The 19,137-nt window shown below is 45.1% G+C and overlaps 1 long non-coding RNA gene across 1 annotated transcript; it reads left to right on the top strand.

The window, feature by feature from the left end:
- The first annotated feature begins 1,917 nt into the window (after positions 1–1,917).
- Positions 1,918–17,224, top strand: LOC311593452. The gene is made up of 3 exons (XR_014777714.1): positions 1,918–2,556; positions 9,430–9,508; positions 17,164–17,224. It is a non-coding gene; the product is annotated as an uncharacterized lncRNA (long non-coding RNA).
- The last annotated feature ends 1,913 nt before the right edge of the window (positions 17,225–19,137 follow it).

Raw genomic sequence — 19,137 nt, 5'->3', positions numbered from 1 at the left:
ATGGAATTTCAGCAATTCTCCATTGAAGAATGTCTTTATTGGTAAGACTTACAAATTTCCAGAGTACAGAAAAGGCCCCAGAACTGGAGGCATGACCTACTCTAAGGGGGATTGATTGGGCTTTTATATGTTTAGGGTGTCCTACTTGATGATACCCCCACTCTTCGTGTGTGTGTGTGTGTGTGTGTGTGTGTGTGTGTGTGTGTGTGTCTAAAGGTGTCTTGTAGACTTCTATAACAAGGATTGAAGCTCCATCTCTCTAATTGTTGATAGGTTAGGGGAAGAGTGGACATCCCAATCTCCTTTGCTATTTAGGACATGGCAGATACAGAAAGACCTGGCAATATGCCAGAGAAAATGGGCTATGTTTTGAGGAATAGATACAAGGGTGGATCGGGGGAGACAGAAACAAACAAAACCACTCCACAAGGAAATGAACATCTACTTCCTATTGCTGAGGACAGAAAGACTTCAAAATAAAACAAGACATCTCTCACCGGATCGTTGTTTTGTTTCTGCCGTCCAGTCTGAGGGTCTAACTTGGACTTTGTCTCATGCTCGCTTCCCTCGACAACTCAGCTCAAAGCAGGCCTGAGACCCTAAGGCGTTCCTGACTGGTGCTTAAAGACTATATCTCCTGTTCCCCTAGGAGGCCAGCCTCTTGCAATGTTTATTCTCCTAAAATTATTGTTCTTGTTGCTTGCTCACTGAATGTGACTTTTTCCCAGTGATAAATGGCAACTTCGTATTACATCTTCAGGTGATGGTCTAAACAGTAGTTTTGGTCCCTGACCAGTCCACAAAAGCTTTCAAATGCACAACAGAATTTCGTCTTGATAAAACACACACACACACACACACACACACACACACACACACACAGAGCAGTGTCTGAAGAGTGTTTGGAGGTTGTCAGAACTTGAGAGCAGGAGCAAGTCGCCACTGTACGGGCCTGGAAAGACACTCAGGATGGACCAAGAGAGAGCTCTGGGCACTAGCAAACATGGGTACAAGGTGTCCTAGTTTAGGGTAAGGAATAAGAGGGAAACGCAAGCCTTTTCTGTTCCCTGGGTTTTGAGAGTCTAGTCCTGCCCCAAGCCCCACCCGCCAGCTCTCTGCGCCTGAGGTAAAGGCTGTGACCCAGAATAGATGAGAGGGTGTGGTCATCAAATTTTTGGGAGTGGCCACTGGAGTTTGGTTGCGGTCCAGAACAGCAGGCGACAGGCGGAGCTCCGGCGCTGGTGCTCGCGGTACAGAAAAGCCTCAGGGGCACAGGCCCCAGCTGACTGCAAGGTTGGAGGTAAGCAAAGGCTCAGAGTCCGCTCGCTGTAGCCGAGACTGGGATGGGAGGTGGGGTGCTTAGGAGCGCAGGTCGGGGGCTCAAGGTGATGGGTAAGGTGTCCTGCTCCTCTCTCGGGAAGCCTCTCCCCGGCTTGTAGCTCTGCCGGCCTTGTTTATTATAGAGAAGATATCCAGTCGCAAGCCCGCTGCTGGAAACTCACTCGGCTTTCTACTCCACGGTCCTGGAGCTCCGCATTCCCTCGGCGGCTCCTGACTCCAGGGAAAGCCCTGCCTCTCAGAGAAGGCAGTCTTAGAGGAGCTTAGCCTCGATGTTCTCACTGCCTTCTGGGCCAGATTCAAATCTGGAAGTGTTCTAGCAGGTTATCTTTGGTGCAATGGCCAGGCTACCCTTCAGTCTGAGGGCGGACTTGGAAAAGAACCTTGGGCAGTGAGTGCCCTTTGTTTTCGTTCTCGCTGCTTAACTTTGTTTTCTCATTAGTAAAGGAAAAGGCCTTATTTCACAGAGCACTAAGGTGGCTCACGGAAAAGCTCGAGTTGGCCTTCCAGAATGTGGAAAACAGCATTTACGAGGCCCATCTTGCGGGGGGGGGGGGGGCGGAGGGGGCGGCGCACCTTTTCTCCCGTTCTCCAGAATGACAATTGAGGATGCTCACACTTGCTGTTAACATTCTAGGAAGGCTCTAGGGAGGCTAGGAGAAGTTACCTAATTATGAACCAAACATGCTGGGAAAAAATTTGGCATGTATTTTGTTATAAATGAAAAAAAAAAAAAACCCCAAAACCTTCCATTTCACTGGGCATGTTGAAAGGAAAAAGTAGCGTGGGAATACCGAGATGAGCCAGAGATTTGGGGTCTTGGAATAAGTTGCAAAGAGAGGGGGAGAGGGGCGTTGTAGGCGAAGCTTCGGACCTGCGGGATTTCAAGAGCTCTGGGATACTTATTAGGGCCACCGGGAAGCTGGGAGGGGCTTTTCCATTGTGATGGCGCTTTGCTCTTTGTCCCTAGCTGCTGATGTAATGAACTGAGTAAATGCTTTTTGGGTGGCTGTTGTGTGCTTATCTATAGCATGTCCAAGCTTCTAAGAACATACCAGCAGGGCCATGAGACTTCTAACGCTGGCTTGTATGAAGCCACTCAGTTCCCAGACCTCGATAAGAACAAGCAAGATGCATCCAAAGTGATTCTGTGACTATCCTGTTGTCTTGGGACAGGTCATCCATCTCTCTGGCCCTCTCTGAACTTCCTAGAAGATGGTAATATTGCAGCTTTATTTTTTATGACATGCTCAGCCTTTAAAGTACGTCAGCCCCAAGCTCCCTAGAGTAACAATTACGCCCAGGAGCGAATGTGTCTATGAATCCTATGGAAACTGCTGGCGATAAAATCTCCAGTGTGGCTCAATGACAGTGCTGCTCAATGCTTAGGCTTCCATTCTTAGGCTTGTAAGAGTAAGAGAAAGGCAGATCGCTGTGTGTTTGAGGCCAGCCTGGTCTACAAAGTGAGTCCAGGATGGCCAAGGCTACACAGAGAAACCCTGTCTGGAAAAAAAAAAAAAAAGAGAAAGAAAAGCGGGGTGGGAGGTGGGAGGGTTTGGGGGGGCGGTGGAGACTCTCCAGCAGTTTCCTGTTTGTTTCATAGCTGTATTTTGGAAGCTGAATTACAATCTCCAGCTGTGTTCATGGTTCTAGGCACAATCGATCCATGCTTGAATGCTGTCCCACCATTTTCCAGTAACGAGGCTACTGGTTATAGCGAGTTTGGGGCTTTTGTTCTCATTTGTTTAGATTAGGGTCTAGCTTCATTCACCAAATGGGTCTAAAGCTCTTGGGTTCACATGGTCTTCCCACCTTAGCCACCCAAATAGCTAGGACTTTTGGCTCACATCATCGTGCTTGTTTTTATATTAGCTTTTAAAAAAATTGCTGCCAAATGAATAAAACAAATTATCTTAGAATACAAATTTCCTTACAGTTCTTTCATCTACCTGCAGTCTGACTAGGGTCCACATACTGAGCTAAAAGCCAGATGGAGGCCTTGAGGGTCCCATGTTCTGACATCATTCAAGCGCTGGCAGAATGAAGCCTTTGGGACTAAGAGCCCAGATCTAATTTCCTTGAGCTTGTCAGTTCAGGAGCGTTCTCAGCTTCTAGAGCCTGAGCATGCTACGGCCAATAGAGCTCTTCCTGTCCTCAAGGCCACAGTATTAAGACTGCATCATCTCTGTCTCCTGCCTTTGCTTCCGTTTTCTGACGTCTGACAGGTTCTGCTTCCTCCCTCTCCTTTCTGAGGGCCTTGTGATCACACTGGGACAGCTGAATCGTTGACAATAATGTGTGTACATTAGAGCCATTTAAAGTCACCTCAAGAGCCTGCCTGGAGTCACAGGTTTTAGACTGAGGGTCTGGATGTTTTTATGGGAAAGCGATGTTACTTTGCCTGCCTGCCTGCAGCAACTGCCTTGTGACTTGCTCTCCTTCACTTTCAGTTGCTTAAGTGCAAGAAGCGATTATATTTACCTTAAATTATTATTGTAAGGATCAACAACACCTCTATGTTAGGAATGCTAATGCTAGCATTGGACTGTAATATTTGCCCCCCCCAATAGAAGTTAACTAGCAACCAAGCTTAATGGTTTATGTTTGGTAACAAGCTGCATCAAGTGGTGTAATCATATGAGCCCTGAAGAACAAAAGACACTTCTAATTATTTAATTAACATAGCTCATTTTACAGTCCTGCTAGGAGAGTCACTTTCAACTCTTGGGCTAGGTCACTGCAACACACTGGTTCTCAGCCATGGTCTCTAGGAGCATGCGCAGCACTTGGAAACTGAACAATGCTTACCGTCATGCTATGGACTAGGCCTACCCAGACCTAAGGTGGAGTCCAGTGATTCTGTGCATAAATCCTCCACATGGTTTATGTGGTCAAAGAAACTACGAACCAGTGTTCAAGCCCTCTTTTATGTAGCCCAGCGCACCGCACATCTTCTCATTGTGGGCTCCTAAGGTCCTGCCTTAGGGATGACTGGGAAGGGGTAGTGTCTGACACCAGATCTACTTCACAATAGTAAGTACATCCTCAGAAAATTCCCTAAGCACTCCATCGGAAATCATTGTATAATGTGACAAGTACTTTCTGCCTGATTCTTTGGATTTATTTTTACATGTCCTTCTAAATAAATGTATTATTTTTAACTTGTATTTGGAACGCTGGATTTTTCTTTCTTCTTCCCTCCCTCACTTCCTTCCTTCCTTCTTTCTTCTCTTTCTTTTTTTAATGGACTGCCATGTTATAGTCACACTGCATTTTTTTAAATTACATATATGTCTGCACACCAGAAGAGGGCACCAGATCTCATTAGAAACGGTCATGAGCCACCATGTGGTTGCTGGGAATTGAACTCAGGACCTCTGGAAGAGCAGCCAGTGCTCTTAACCTCTGAGCTATCTCTCTAGCCGCCCACCCACCCCTAACACACACACACACACACACACACACACACACACACACACACACACACACACCATTTTCTGTCTACCAATATAGTAAAAATATTTGCAACCCAAAACATCCAGCAACTTAGTCAGCCAGGCTTGTTGTCCTTTTTAAGTTTCTCTTGGGTGGCAATGAATAAGTAATTGTCAGGTTGGATTTATCATAGAACGCCTTTTTGTTTTGTTTTGTTTTGTTTTTTTACAGTGATCTTTTGACTTTGTCTCTTTAATAGTTTTAAAGTTACATTTATTTCTTTATTTGTTGGTATTGATGTACCATAGCACCTTTGTGGAGATTAGAGGACAACTTACAGAAACCGGGTCTTCTTTTCAACCATGTGGACCCTGGGCGTTGAACTCAGATCTTGAGGCTTGGCAGCAAGCACCTTTAATCTGTGATTTGTTTTGCTTTTAGCCTCTGTCTACTGTCTTCTAAAGGAATCTTGTGGCATCTCTGCAGTATGACTTTCACTGTCATAGAGAATAATTAAGGAATTGCTTTCTGATGTGCTCAATCAGCAGCGTCCCTGCATGTGGCAGGGTTGCCAAGGGATTGTGTCTGGAAAGTTCTGGATGAAGACTACGGATATAGCTCAGTTGGTAAAGTGCTCACCTGGAGGATCCAAAGTGATCCTAGGACCCTGTCTTAGGAAAAATGGAGAACAACTTCCTCTCTCTTTTTCTGCACCCCCTTCCTCTATTTGAAAACTGGCTATAGAACAGCACTGGTTCCTCTGGCATTTCCCCTGGCTCTAGCAGCTATTATTGGAAGAAATGCAGAGATGAAGTGCCATGACTCAGGGCCAGACAGGTATGAGCCCAGGGCAGGGTAAATAGCAGAACTGTGTATTAATCTATGTGTTTGTCTCTTTAAGTGCCACATGACACTCTAGTCTGTGCTGAACTTTTAAATCCCCCATCCCCACTGCCCCTGTGTACATTGTGGTGTGTGTGTGTGTGTGTGTGTGTGTGTGTGTGTGTGTGTGTTTATTGGATTGAACCCAGGGTCTCTGGTCTCCAGTCTCGTTTATGAAATGCCAAGCAAGCATTCTGCTACTGACAGACATATCCTTAGCCTTTAAAAAGAAAGTTTTTATTTGTTTTATGTTTTTTGGTGACAGTAGTGGTTTAATATTTTGAGCTAAGGTCTTGCTAAGGTCTCATATTGTCTTTGAACTCACTCTAGTCCAGGAAGGCTTTGAACTTGTGATCTTCCTGTCTGAGCCTCCCAAACAGCTGAGATCACAGGCCTATGGTAGCAGGCCTTGCTGAAGTCTTGTTTTTATATTTTATTCTCATAGAAAATGATTATTAGCCATTTTACAAATTAAGAACTGAAATAAAGGATTTGGCTGTTTTCAGGTTATATAAATTGGAGACAAATTAGTATTATAATGCAGTGTCACTTTTTAGGATTACTAGAACATCATCCAGTCTTCATCTTTCACAAATATAGGAGAATGACTAAATAGCTGTGTTCAGACCAGACATAGGAGCCTATACATATATCACACAGACACATACTTAAGCATGAAATGTTCTTTATCTCAAGTGGCCAGTTCAGAGAGCTCATAATACACACACACACACACACACCCCTATTTATATATATGACTTTTTCTTTAAGCTTATGATAACAAAACAAAACAAAAACCATTAAAGACATCATTTTGGAACCAGGCTAATGAGCTTCCCAGGAAAATATGTTCCTCCTGCCTGAGGCTGACTTCAAGTGTGCTTTCTACAACCTCAAACACTGTTTCCCAATACACTTTCCATCCTTATTCTGTGGATTTTATTTAGAATGACTTTGGGCTGCTTCTGTCTTTTTTTTTTTTTTTTTTTTTTTTTTTGAGACAGGGTCTCACTATGTGAGCCCTTGCTGGCATAGAACTCACTCTTTGGACCAGGCTGACTTCACACTCAGAGATCCACCTGCCTCTGCCTCTCAATCACTGGGACTAAAAGTGTGTGCCACCACACCTGCCAAGAGCTGTTCCTGATGGTTAAGTCTGTGCGCAGAGGAGAAAGCCTTGCCTTGATTATTGTCTTTGAAGATTAGTCAGTAGTGTGTGCTTTGGAAGAACTAAATGTTTCTTGGACCATAGGGAATTATTCATAGGAACAAACCTGCTACTGCTACAAGGCTACAGGAGAGCAGGCAGTAGAGGAAGGGCATGCCTTGGGTAGAAAAGGCCACGACTAACTAAATTTCCAAGAATGGTGAGTCAGAATCGGAATAGCCACTGGCTTGGAGCGCCCTTGTAGATGCCTTAAAAGCTGGACAATGAACAGTTAAGCAAGCTATAAATCCTTTATTCTTCCTGATCCTCTTCTTTTTACCATCCCCCCAAGTGCATTCTAGAATGACCCAAATATTGTTTTAATAATCAGAAACCAGAGGAAAAATTACACATTTTCACATTACACATTTCCTTTTTAATAGTCATCATTCATATTTTAGTAACTCTGTTTCAGAATTCAAAAAAAAAAAAAACCTCAAATAAAAAAAACTTTCTACAGTTAAACTGTAGAAAAGATCAGGCAAGTACTGCCAACCCATCCAAACCAAGCACCATTTCCAAGACCTGTCCAGAAGACTCAGAGACTCCTATTTCTAAATATATCTTAACTGCTGTTGTTGTTATTCAAAGATACCACTGGTGGCACCAGGCAGGCTTAGGAAGCCTGGGGACTACTTTAGGCTAGGGGTCGAGATCTCTTCTGTTCATCCAGTCCCTAATGCTAAGGGTGGCTAACCTCACTCTTCCCACTGACGCCCCTCTCTGCCTGGTTTCTTACTTTTGGGGACTGTGTGACTTCTTAGCCTCCGTGGTCGTGGCAACTCCTTCCCCTCTTTTTCTTTAGGGTGTTTTCTTTGGCTACGGAGTGTCCCTTGCAGTACGTTGTAAGAGGCCCCATATTTACTAAGTAGTGGAAGTCAGAGGTAGCACACAGCAAATAAGTATCCAGGACAGCACGAGAACTAGTCAAGACTTTGGGGAACTCTACCCTAGACTCAGAAGCCCCGCCCCTTACCAGATCTGTTTCGTTTCTTCCGGTTCTTTCCAATATACCTTCTCACCTCCTCGTCACAGTGGGGAAGGTATTATGTATGTTCCCACGGTGTTATTTATGTTGGGTACCTTTCCAAGGGAAGGTCCCTGGTGCTGGAAGCTCCTGCTGACCTGATACTCCCCAGTGTCTTTTAGGGTGCAGGAGCACCTTCCCTAAGACCAATGCTCGACACAGCTGGTCCTCATTTTCAGAAGACATCCGAGGTCCTCCTGTCTATTTGAGGACTTCTGGCTAACACTCTTCCTCCCTTTGCTCCCTTGCAGTAGTTTTCTATACTCCTAGTCCTGCCTGACCTGAGTCTATAAATCATCCTTTGTACTCAGAATCTTAGCTTGAGTACCAAGTGGGAAGCTGGCAGTGCACTAGCACACTGAGTGAGTAAATGGTACCCCACTTATAAGGAGAGTGCCAGGCCCAATTTGTCCTTGAAATACACACACCTCATGGTGACTCAGCAGGACTCAAAGGACCATGTAGACTTTGCCTTTTTTTTCCTTCTCACTCTTTCCCTGACCTTGGTCAGCAGATGTCCTTCAAAGACCTGAGGCTGATGGTACACACCCGCATTTCAACACTGACGACATAGGTAGCTTTCCCCATCACAAACTCCCTTTGTCTGCCAGGCCTGAGCCTTGGTCTGTGGCCTCAGAAAAACATGTAGAGCCTATGGTTTAAGTGACTTGTCACTTCCCAGTTTCAGGATGGGTCTCAAGGTGTACAGTAGGGTTGGGACTTTAAAAATGTACTCCCGAAAGTTGGCATGTAGGAAAGTTTGAAAGCTTCTATGGCTTGGGTTTGTTTGTTTATTGAGTGAAAGGAAAGTTCCAGGCATTGCCACACTTGCCTTCTCACCTATTGCCTGTGGCTGGCCACTTTTCACTTATGTACTGAGGACTAATTACCATGTGAATCAATTGTCTCATATTTTCACTGGACTAAACAACCCTCATGGGGATGATAGTAATTTTTTCAGTACTAAAGCCAGGGCCTTATCCATGCTGGATGAGCACCTCTGGCCCAGGGGAGGATAGGTTTAATGCCTGTGTGGCCATGAACACTGCCTTATATGGGCTACTTTGTTTTTGTTTTTTAGAAGTAGGGTTTCTCTGTGTAGCCTTGGCTGTCCTGGACTCACTTTGCAGATGAGGCTGGCCTCCAACTCACAGAGATCTGCCTGCATCTGACTCCCAGAGTGCTGGGATTACAGATGTGCACCAACTGTGCCTGGCTTGAACTAAGTTTCTTACGGGGTATGTGGCTATTAACGGTTAGAGGTGGGTCAGGTGGAGTTCCTGCCTGAGCCTTGGACTCCTGTATAGCTGCTCTTCTCCCCAAGATAAACATTTCCTACTGGCTGAGGTCTTGAAACAAGAGAAGACCATGACAGCCCTACTAAGAATTGTCCTTAGTTTATCCGCCCCATCCCCTGGAAGTTTCTTGCCTGTTCTGTTAGCCTTCTGTGCATTTCCCAAGACCTTCTTGGATTCTAGCTCAAGGTTTTGGAAATGACTGGAAGGTATCAACAGTCGGTGACATCTCTTATTCATTCCAGATGTGGCGGACAGGCACAATGAGAGCTCAGAGACAACTCATCTCTCTCCTGCTTCTTCTGGCTGCCCTCTGTTCCACAGGTGAGTCGCCCGCATCTTCTAGACTACCCTTGGCCACGAGGCTACTTTCTCTCAGACCTCTGGGAGTCCGAGGTGGTGCCACTGGCCTCACTGCCTCATCAGGGCCTGGCTTTGAGTGTTCCATCTCCTGCTTGGGCAACATTTCTGGTGATTTGCCTTCTATTGGGTGCCTGCCTAACCTAAAGCCTGTCCTAGTTTACAGAACTGTTTGTTTGAACAGTGGTGGAGGCCAAGTTTTTCTCTTGCTCCATCACATACTACTTTGGGATTCGAGCAGAGGTCATTCTTAGAACGCAACACAAGTCCATTTAGAAAGATCTGAGGTGTGGGATATAACAGAGACACTGGATGGATTGTCTTTTTTGGGTAAGAATTTGTTAGCGTTATTAATGCCATGGATACACAGGCAGACAGCACGTAGCAGGGACTATGATGAGGTTGGTAAAGTGGAGGTACCTTCTTACAGCTCTCAAAGGGGCAAGGTTTCACTGCAGCCTAGCTGTCTCTGATAAGGAGGATATCACTTTTGTCACTTCAGAGTCTGGCAACCTGAGAGCTCTCAGCTTCCTTGGGGAGGTGAAGATGGAGCCTGCCATCCTATTGGAACTGTGGCTTCTGGGGTTAGGCATTCACATGCAGGCTCTCAGTGAGGACGGTAGTTACTTCCTTTCCAGAAGAAATTAGCATCAGCGGGGCCCACTATGAGGTCAGCCCTCTGAATTCCCCCCTCCCACCCCACCTCTTTCCTGTGCCACCAAGATAAAGGACAGTCACATAGACTAAAGCTTACACCCATGCGAGGCTATCTTTAGTCTAAGCATTTTACACGTATTCACTTATTTAGCCCTCATGCACACGTAGCAGATTGTGTACCTATGTCCTTTTTACAAATGACAAAACCGAAGCCCAAAGGGGGTTATGAACTTATGAAATAATGCAAGCGACTTTGAATGCATGCAACAATACCCAGAAGTAGCATGTCAAAATGTGACCTCAGCCAGCTGCTTGAGTTCCTCTAATTTTCTTCACCCTCTGTAGGCCACGCCCAGGCTACTGGGAACCCTCCCTTCCTCTGACTTCTGAAGAAAGGTATTCTCGCTCTTCTGTAACCACGGGAAAACCCACCTTGTGTTATTATCAAGATCAAGTGTTAGTTTTTCTGCCAAGTAGCATAGTCTTACAACATCCTAGCCATTACTGGCTTTTGGAGGTGGGGTGGGGAGAGGTTGGCATGGAAAGAAACAACAACACAATGAGCAGACGAAAGTGGAAAGTTCCTGCAGTATTGGGGTGTCAGTAGCTGATATACCCCAACTGCTTATATGTCAGGGACTGTGCCAGGCCATCTCCTCTGTTCCTACGCAGACATTCTGTAAGAGGTCAGTGAGACTGTGTCCACTGCACAGTGAGAGAATGGAAGCAAAGTCACTGCCCAAAGGGGGCATCCACGCTCCGTCTCCTGACTTCCCTGCTCACCTCTTTTGTCTACTTTTGGTAAACCCTAGTTGTAGTGGGCTGGAAGGGGGGTCCACCTCTGTCAGATCACATTTTGTTCTTAATTCTTCTTCTTGCGGCATTTCCTGTCATTGCCGTAGCCCATCACAGCCATCTGCCACTGTCTGGGGAGCAACCTTCAGTTTGAGATCACCAGCGGCCCTGTGACAAGGCTGGGATATACTCAGTGCCCTTTCTCAGAGAACCTGGGTGTGAAGCGAAAGGTAGAGAGGAAAGAAAGAAGGAACTAAAGCTTTTTGTTGTTTGTTGTTTTTTATTGCTTTTCTCTAAGACCCTAGGAAGCCTTGAGGAGCTTTTTCCTGGTCACAAGCCAGTGTGTCAAAGGCAAGAAATAACATTTGATCCTCTGTAACAAAGAAAATCAAGCAGTACAGGTTTTTCAGTTGTTACAACACTTCGACTAGGATAAGCATCTCCAGGAACTAGGGCAAGGAGTGGTCCAGAGAGTCAAGCCCCTCCCCTCCATCCTGGCTCAGCAACAACCATATTCACTTATGATCTGACCTGTCCTCAACCACCACCCCGCCTCTCTCTCTTTGGTTTTTTTGAGATAGGGTTTTTCCATGTCACACCTCTGGTTGTCCTAGCACTTGCTTTATAGACCAGGCTAGTCTCGAACTCAGAGATCTGCCTGCCCCTGTCTCTGCCTGCCAAGTGCTGGGCCACCTGTCTTCTCTTATAATTTACATTGTTTACTTTTCCCAACCCAATGAAGTTAGAAAATATCTTGGCTAAACCAGTCTTGAGTTTTAGGACTAATGGCCTGCCTATGAGTCTCAGCTGTGTCACCGAGACATTTATCATGTAACATTTGTCATATTTGTTAATGTCTTAGCCTTAATTTTCTCTCCTAAAATGGGGACAACACTACTTGAGGCTGCTACTCATAACAATTCAATGAAGGGCCTAGCATATAGGTACACAGACTTTGGAATGCTGATTGATGTGCTAGCGAGGGCTATGTCTGCCCTACAGAAGTTCCCAAAGTTGGCATTGGCCTTGACCTTTCCATCTAAAGTCTGAACCACATGAACTTTGGCTGTAGCTAGTACAGAAGTCGCTTCTGTGGGTTATTTTATAAACTGGCCCTCAAATAACCAGGCTAATCCTACCAGTGTGAACCACCAAGACCTACTCCATGGAAGAGAGCCAACTCCTGACACTATTAACAGTACTCTGCCGTGCTTGCAGACAGGAGCCTAGCAGAGCCGTCTTTTGAGAGGTTCTACCCAGCAGTGGTTGGAAACAGATGCTGAGACTCACAGCCAAACACTGGGCAAAGCCTAGGGAGTCTAGTGGGAAAGGTGGGGGGGAAAGGATAAAAGGACCTGGTGGTGACAGGAACAAGAAGACCAACAGAGCCAACTAACCTGGGCCCAGAGGGCCCTCTGGAGTCTGAAGCACCAACCAAGGACCATGCATGAGCTGGACCTAGGTCCTCTGCATAAAGAGAATGGGCAGCTCAGGCTATGGGTCCATTAGTAAGGAGAACAGAGGTTGTCTCTGACATGGACTCTGTGGCCTGCCTTTTGATCACTTTTCCCTGGCAAGGCTGCCTTGCCAGGCCGCAGGGGAAGAGGATGCACTCAGTCCTGATGTGACTTGATGAGCTTGGGTGGGTGAGTGGGTGGGGGCTCCCCTTTTCTGTGAAATAGGGGAGGAGGGAAGGGAGAGAGAGTGGGGCTGGAAAGAGAGGAGGGAGGGGGTTATGACCAGGATTAAAGTCAATAAAAATTTAATAAACAAATAAAAACAGCTAATGCAACACCTTTCCTCCTCCTCCTCTTTGCTTCTCATATGTATGTATCTATATCTAGCACAAGGAAGGGACCGTAGAGACATGGCATCCTTGGGGTTTTCATGCTGATTCTGGGGGAGATCAAGCAGAAATGTCTGGGGGGGAGAGCCACCTGCAGGCTTAGGGCCCCACTTTGACTCTGTCCCTTTCCAGTTGGGTGTCCTTCAGAGTTCACTCCACCTCTCAAGCACTGGTCTTGTCATCTGGAGACAAAGCAGAGAGAGGACAAGTTTTGTTTTCTTGTGACTGGTGTTTCAGGGGGTTGAGTTGGAAGCTTTACAAATCAAAATGGCCACTGCATGAGATGCCACCTCTGTAAAGGCTTAGGTGTTAAGATTTGCTGGAGCACTTGTTCCGTCCTCAGAAGTGACCTCTCCACTCCTAGAAGCATTTCCTTGCCTCCTGGATAAACAGAGGCATCACTCTCAGAACTAAAGGTCATCACTTGGGTTTAGTCATGACATAGGCAGGGCTTCCTTCTATGAGACTGTACATATTTTATTTTTGGGAACATCTTTCTGTAGGTGAATGCTACCAAATACTGCTGTTGTGGTAGAAGCCCTGTGACAGGAAAGCCACTCATTCATTATCTCTGGCGTGGGGGAGGGGTATGTCTCCATACTCACATAAATTGTAAAGATTCTTTTCTGACTCTAGCCTTGGCTTCTCGATACATAGACTGACTATAATTCACATTTGCCTTGTGTTATAAAAAGGAAGAAGAAAACAATGTCAGTAAAAACCTGCCTCTTAGTGCTCAACAGTAAATCATAACTAGCTGTTTTTCTGGTTTTTGTTTTGTTTTGTTTTTCGAGACAGGGTCTCTCTGTGTAGCCTTGGCTGTCCTGGACTCGCTTTGTAGACCAGGCTGGCCTTGAACTCACATCAATCTGCCTGCCTCTTCCTCCCAAGTGCTGAGATGATAAGTGTGCACCACCATGCCCAGCTTTGTTTTTCTGTTTTTTAGGGATCTAGGGCTTGATGTTTCTGGTATGACTGGGTTGCCCAATCCACAAGAGTGTAGGGTACACCTGTTGTCTTGTGTGTCTGTGTGTACTCTGGCGCTGGGTCTGTCCTAGCAGGAAGCAGTTCAATGACGACATCCTATTCCTGTCTCATTAAACTTTTTCTCTAGAGGTCCAAAGAGCAAATACTTTAGGCTTTCCATGGCAGGAGGCAAAAAATCAACTACACTCTGCCAGCCCATATAAATAACAAAAAAAGAAACAAATTTCTACAAGATTTTGATTGGTAAAACCCACAACGTAATAGCTGCCTATCAATGTATAATGTCTATCTGCTAATGAGTGGAATGATATTTTTCAGGAAGATGACATTTTACTTATAGTTTCAGAATTAATGTTCCCCACCATGGAATGTTGTAAATGTTTATCTAAAAGTACTAATTGGTGAAGAGGTTTTTTTTTTTTTAACCCTTGAAAGTGTTTTTTCATACCAATAAGCACTATCAACCCACAAATCTACAATGTAGTGGAGTCTGGTTTTGCTTGTAAAACTTTTATGGGGTTGTTAGCTCATTCTCTCAGTAATTTCCATTTAGTGTCATTCCATGGCAGATTATCACCTGCCAGCTGAAGGTAAGGATGAAGCTTCCCAGTTGCACAGTTATGTGGAGTTGTTTGATTTTTTTGGAAGGGGTACCATGTACTCCAGCAGTCCTTGACATCACTATGTGACCAGTGCTGGCCTTAACCTCTGTCTCCCAAACACTTGCATCCAGCTGGGTTGGATGGATTTGGAAGCGTGGGGATTCTCTTTGCACTTACACATGGGTCCATCCTGTTCTTAAAACTGTTTTACAGAACATTAATTAATCCTCTCATTAAAAACCTACCTGCTGGCCAGGCATGATGGCACATACCTTTTCATCCCGACACTCCGGAGGCAGAGGCAGGCAGAGAGCTCTGTGAGATAGGCCCAGCCTGGTCTACAGAGTGAGGTCCAGAACATCCAGAGCTATGTACAAAGATCCTGCTCAAAACAAACAAACAAAGCACATATGCTAGTAAAGTCATTGAAGAAACTTCAGAACCTTTGTAGTCCTCTGATGTTCCTAAGTCTCTAATTTCTTTTGTCATTTTTATGAGGAATTAAAAAAAATTATACATGTTATGTCATACAGCTCTGCATTTGGGCTCATTTACTGCAGCTAATTCAAGAAATTCAATAAATCATGGCAAACTAAGTTGTCTTCCTACCACCAAAATAGATTCTCAATACGAATGCAAAGATAAACAGCCCGTTGTTGTTTCGAACACTTAATCTAGCTTTTCTTGTAGTTTCTATCTTAGATACTATCAAAGCAAAAACAGAGCTGTCATTTCAAAGAGGATCCCAGTATCTGGAGGCAAATATGAGCGGTCATGGCTCAGGAACACAGATTTATTTTATCCTAAATTCCATGTTCCAAACATGAGAGCAATTTGATGAGCTTTTCAAGTAACAGAACCAAGAAAGTCATAAATCAAGCCGGGGCGTGGTGGAGCACACCTTTAATCCCAGCACTCAGGATGCAGAGGCAGGCGGATCGCTGTGAGCTTGAGGCCAACCTGGTCTACAAAGTAAGTGCAGGACAGCTAAGGCTAACACAGAGAAACCCTGTCTCAGAAAAAAAAAAAAAGTCATAAATCAAGACACTACTGGAATACACTGGTGAAAACTTAGGTAGGGAGGGTTAAGTGAAGTGGGGGGGGGGGGGAGGAGTACTCTCAGATGTTCCCTGGCTGTGTTTGTAGCCTTCTGGTTGGTTAGAAACCGGTGTTTAGTCTGTATGTCCCAATTTGGTCAAGTTCAGGGGAGAGCCATAAAATGGCGAAGAGGGCTAAAGATAGCTCAAAGGAATTTGGTTCTGGACTTCACATTCCAAACTCACCACAGTCCTTGAGGCTCTGATGGTTCATCGGCTTCAAACACGCTCACTTATAGCTTCAGCTTTTCCCTAGGAACTTTGGTTCCCAGTATTGAGAGATCTCAAATGTGATTTACTTAACATCAGAGAGTGTGGCAGAGTCTGAAGGAGGAAGGGGAGACTTCAGAAGGCTTGGAAAAGCAAGGAACTTTGTTTTAATTAGGGCAAGGAAGTGAGGCATGGAGTGGGGAGTCTAGAAGGCGAGCGGGAAGTAGGGAGGAATGCACCCCAGGCGCGTTCATTCGCTAGGTGAGCGGGGAAATATGTCCTTGGGCGGCTGAGCTCTTGACAACTGTCATTCTCCTGGAATCGAGACACTTAGGGCGTTTGCTTCATGAACTCAGACAAGCTCTCTACCACTCCCTAGGGCAGCTGGGATTCCACAGGCAACTCAACTGAGAACCGAGGCTGCTGGAGATAGAAAGGCATATTCTGTTCCACCTGGATTTAATGTTTCTTGCCCTGAAGACTGGGGGTGGGGAGCATGGCTGGGGTGCCTGTGACAGAATCACAGGGGTGGCGGGCGTGCCTGCTAGGACTGACAAGATCTGATAAGGCTGGATGCAAGCATGGTTTGAGTAGCCCCTAGTTCAACCCTAACAGGTATTTCCTTTCCAAGATGAAGGGCATCATTAGCCCCCATTTCCTCTGAAGTAGTTGGTTGGTTTTTATGAAGAAGATCTATGTGGTTGTTGTTGTTGTTGTTGTTGTTGTTGTTGTTGTTGTTGTTGTTGTTTTCCTAACAGCTGACAAGGGACCATATTCCCTGAACCTCCCTCTTTCCCCTTTGTGCTGGATTAACCAATTGCATCACATTGTGAGTTGAATTCCCACCAATGGGATGAAAGGCAGTCACCACCTACATTGGGGTAGAAGACAGAGATGATTTTGGTGAGGCTGTTTGCTAGCCCATTTTTGCACACTCATTTGAATAATAATAATAATAATAATAATAATAATAATAATAATAATAATAATAATAATAATAGGAGGAGGAGGAGGAAAAGAAGAAGAAGAAGAAATAAACTTGCTGCATTACTTTTGCCTTGCTCCCTTTCCTCAATAGTCATGAACTTCCTGTGTCAATCAATGGTGGCTGAGTCTCAGGCAACCCTGTAGGAAAAGAGCTGACCTTCCCCTAACCCTAATTAAATTCAATCACACCTGAAAGTAGGAAGGGGACCATTTGGAGGAAAGAAGGGATTCAGCAGAAGGGGCAGGGAGTAAGGGAGGGCAAAGGGAGAATGTGCTTACAATACATTGTATACATGTATGAAGTTGTTACCATTTTAACTCAAAGATAAAAATAAGAAGGCTGGCCTGACCCTGTGCTCACTGGTGGTGGCGAGGTCTGCCAGGGCCTACGTCACTGCTGGCTTAACAGAACCCAACAGTCTTTTTTTCTGATTCTAGGTGTTAGCCTCAGATGCTACAGCTGTATAGACCCAGTTTCTTCATGCAAAGCAAATACCACTTGTTCACTTAACCTGGACTCCTGTCTCATCGCTGTGTCTGGTAAGAGCCTCTGGCTTTCCTGTCTAAGTGTGGTCATGGGTGTAAGAGCCTGGGAAATGTGGGCCTCTCTAACTCCCTCTCAGTTTGCACTCACCAAGTAGTGGCTGCTATTTATTAACACCAGCTGGTCACAAAGTACTGGATGCCAACATTTTCTGTATCCCCCTTTTTTTTTTTTAACAAATGTAGCACTTCTCTCATAACCCTGGGTCAGTCTTCCTGTGTGACAGGTGAGAAAATGGAGGCTCAGATAACACAACAGGCAAAGGTCAGGCAACCAACATAGGACTTGAATTGGGAAATTCATCTGATTCCAAAACTCAGGCTTCTTAATAGTCCTTGTATGCCTACCTTCCAAACTTCTGGGAGCTTCCAGTGTACTAGGGTCCCAGCTAGGGGTGCAAAGATGAAGAGTGTTTGTCAAAACTTGGACCGTGGTGGCCTTTTTGCCTGTGCCAAATGACTGCTTTATACTTTTGTCTGACTCTATGTATCTAGAGTCGGGATGAACTCAGAAGATACTGAATGTCACATGACTAATAAGGAAAATTATTCATTTGAGAAGCCACTGCAGGTGCCCAGGACAGTGGCCACAGAGGACAGGATGCTGTGAGCAAGGGAAGGAGCGCAGTCTACACAAGTCTGCACCAGCTGCTTTTGCAAGTCGGCTGAACTTTAAAGATGATAGGCAAGGAAGAAGCCAGCAGCCACACCCTTTTTTCTTGATGGTTTATGGCTCTAAGACAGATAAACATTCTTGATTGATCACAGTAGGGAGCAATGACCATTTCATTATGGTCTGGCATATGAGATAAAGCCCTTTCTAAGAGCTAAGAATAAAAAAAACTGTCTTCAAAGGTATTTCCTCCCAGAAAGGAAAAACAAAACAAAGACAAACAAAAGAAACCTTTCAGTTAAGTAAGGGCCAACCAGAAGTCCTTGTTTTAAAGGCAGGAGTAATTTTTATATAAATTCCTAGAGGGTAGCTGAAAATCTAGGCCTTGTGTTCAAGTGTTGGATTCCACAGGAAGGGGAGGGGGCGTTCCTTTAACACCCTCGCCGAAGAGCATGTTAATTCACCGCTAAGGTAAGAAATGTAGTAAGCCCCTTACTTCAGGTACTAAGATGATTCCATTTTTCTTTCTTTTCTTTCTTTCTTTCTTTTTTGTTGAACATTTTTCTTTTCTTTTCTTTCTTTCTTTCTTTCTTTTTTTTTTTTTGTTTTGTTTTTTTGAGACAGGGTTTCTCTGTGTAGCCTTGGTTGTTCTGGACTCAGTTTGTAGACCAGGCTGACCTCGAACTCACAGTGATCCGCCTGTCTCTGCCTCCCAAGTTCTGGGATTAAAGGTGTGTGCTACCATGCCCAGCCCTGACCTTTTTCTTTTTTCATACATTATGTTTTCATTTATTCCATTTTCTTGATATTAGCTTTCATAGGTATGACATAATCTTTATCTCTCCAGCTCTACCCTGCTGCCCAGGTGAGGTGCAGGGCCCACTCTCCCAAGTGTTGCAGCTAGTGAGGGACATGGCCAGTTCTTCCACTCTCATGATCCCTTGGGCCAGCTCTTCCACGTGCCTGCCATAGATGGGGAGGGATGTGGGAGGGAAGAGCATCTTTCTCTCCCTCGACTATTAGCTGGCTTCTTACCATAGGTGTGTCTCTCCATAGGAAGGAAAGCCTATCATCAGTGTTGGAAATTTTCGGAGTGCAATACCATGTCCATTATGACCCAATTAGAACTGGAAAATGTACAATACAGATGTTGCCAGGTGGACATGTGTAACAAAAAGCTTGAAGAAGAAAAAGAGAAGCCAAAAGATGAGGCAACTTCTTTATCCGGGAAGACGGCGTTGCTGGGGACCTCGGTT

Source organism: Acomys minous, assembly GCF_964271855.1.
Source record: "Acomys minous genome assembly, chromosome: 3".
Taxonomy (NCBI): domain Eukaryota; kingdom Metazoa; phylum Chordata; class Mammalia; order Rodentia; family Muridae; genus Acomys; species Acomys minous.
Note: the sequence above shows the minus strand (reverse complement) of the source record. Positions and strands in the feature narration are given on the sequence as shown.